Genomic DNA, 2,547 nt, shown 5'->3' on the forward strand with positions numbered 1-2,547 from the left:
ACACCTGTATTGCAGTTTTTGTTATATAAACAGTTTTTGGACAGTATATTTTTGTATTTTATTGATTGTGTTGTTACCACGTGCATTTTGTCAACATACTTGCAGGTTCATAAAGGACATGTACCATGCTCATTTCCCAAATGAGGAATTTCTGTTATCAGGACAAATTGGACAGCGCAAACACGAGTCCGCACTAGAGAATATTTACTGTACATAAATGTGTCATGCTCACCAGAAATGCTGATTATTGAATGCATTACATATGTATTTTGGTTATTAAACTTAACTTGGCTGTAAAGAATATTGCTCTGACCATCCAATCAGAGGACAGATAAATGCAGATGTCATCGAGGGCCACCGCTGTGGCCTTGTGTCATATTTTGGTGTGGATGGTGGAGAACCACAAAAAGCAGGGAGGCAGGAGGAGCAGGGTGGGCTGAACAAAATGTATAAACAAAAACACTTGCTGGGGTATGCTGGAATATCTAAACCAAAAACCAAACAAAGTCCTGAAAACCACAAGGAACCAAAGTATCCATCCATCCATTTTCCGAGCCTATCCCAGCTCTCTCTCTCTCTCTCTCGCTCTCTGTCTCGCCTATGAGGACAGCTTTACGGTGTTAAATGTCCAGACGTTGCAGCCATTGGACAGTGGATTCATTAGGTGCTGTGAGGTTCAAGTTGCCATCTGGTGGTCGATGAATGGGACAATAGTAGATGAGATGTTCTGCAGTTTGGAGTTCTGGTCCACAGTCGCAGAATGGTGATTCAACGAGACCCCATCGGAACATGTCGTTGAAACGGCTTACCCCAGTTCTGAGGCGGTTGAGTCGTACCCACACTTTCCGGGGTAGCGTTGAGCCAGGTGGGGGTTCAGTGTTAGGTTGGACCATGAACTGGTTGGGTCTTGAAGTTTTATCCCAACTACTTCTCCACACTTCCAGGATGTTAAAGTTGGAATCATAAAGATCTGCGGCATGATGAGGGAAAGGGTGGCGAGATTTTAGCCTTTGGCGCTTTCCAGGTTGTACCTCGGTGATCAACTGGTTTAGGGCATGGTTTTTGTCCAGCAGAGCATGTTGGGCAAGGCAGTGGGTAGCTTTTTCTCTACGTAGGCTGGCTGGGGCAATGCCTGCCAATACTGGTAGGAACTCCGTGGGGGGGGGACGCAGGCATCCGGTGATTATCCTCATGGTGTCGTTGAGGGCAACATCGATCTTCTTTGAATGGGTACTTCGGCACCACACTGGTGTTGCGTATTCAGCTGTGCTGTAAGCAAGCGCAAGAGCACTTGTACGGAGTGTGTGAGTGCTTGCACCCCAGGACGAGCCAGCTAGGCGTCTCAGCAGATTGCCTATCCCAACCATCTTCGGGCAGTAGGCGGGGGACACCCTGAACCCGTTGCCAGCCAATCGCAGGGTACACACAGACAAACAACCATCCATGCTCACACTCACACCTAGGGACAATTTAGAGTGTTCAATCAGCCTGCCATGCACGTTTTTGGAATGTGGGAGGAACCCGGAGTACCCGGAGAAAACCCATGCAGGCCCGGGGAGAACATGCAAACTCCACACGGGGAGGCCGCAGCAGGAATTAAACCTGGTACCTCTGCACTGAGAGGTCAACGTGCTAACCACTGGACCACCGGGCCGCCAGGAACCAAAGTAACAAACACAAACCTATGACAGGTGCACACAGACACACACAATGATCCGACCAAGACTGACAGAACCCAGGAAACTAAATACTGTAGAAGGAAAGTGAAGAGACAATGAGAAACGCCTGGACAAGACACAAAGGGTTGAGGGAGCCGATTGGTTCACACAAGGGACCCGGATGACGAGAACAGCTGAAGACAAAAAGGGCACGAGGGAACTAAACCAAATGTAATCGAAACACAACCATTTCAGTATCCCTCCCCCAAGGGACCGATCCCAGATGTTCCAAAGTCACCCAGTGGCAGCCGCCGCACTCGCGCCGCCGGAGCGAAGACGGGTGGCAGTGGGACCAGTCCTCTGGTCCTGCAGGGTCCATTTGCTGGTCGGATCATTCTGTCATGGTTAAGGCATGGATGACAGAGGACCCTTGTGATGGCAAAACGAGGCTTTCTAAAGCTCTGAACCTTTTTTGAACGACTCTGTCATAAAATGGTTCACTACCTGAAGCTTCATTCAATACCCTTGGTTGACCCTCACTGTCTGTGGGTTTATTTTTTTTTTTTGTGGGTAATTGTGCATTTGGGTTCATCCAAAAGAACCACAAAAAATGTGACATGCTTCTTGTGTATAATAAAACTCAACATAGCAATTTTTAATGTGGAAGTTTGTCAAAAGACTGCCAATGGCAGTGGTGTATTATGGTGTATTATGAATTTGTAATTTGTACCAAAGTATAAATTATATAATTATATACTTGAAGCAACAATATATAAATGTGTGTGTGTGAGTCTATACACACACACACACACACACACACACACACACACACACACACACACACACACACACACACACACACACACACACACACACACACACACACACA

The sequence above is a fragment of the Hippocampus comes genome, unplaced genomic scaffold (genome assembly GCF_001891065.2).
Source record: "Hippocampus comes isolate QL1 unplaced genomic scaffold, H_comes_QL1_v1.1 scaffold228, whole genome shotgun sequence".
NCBI lineage: Eukaryota > Metazoa > Chordata > Actinopteri > Syngnathiformes > Syngnathidae > Hippocampus > Hippocampus comes.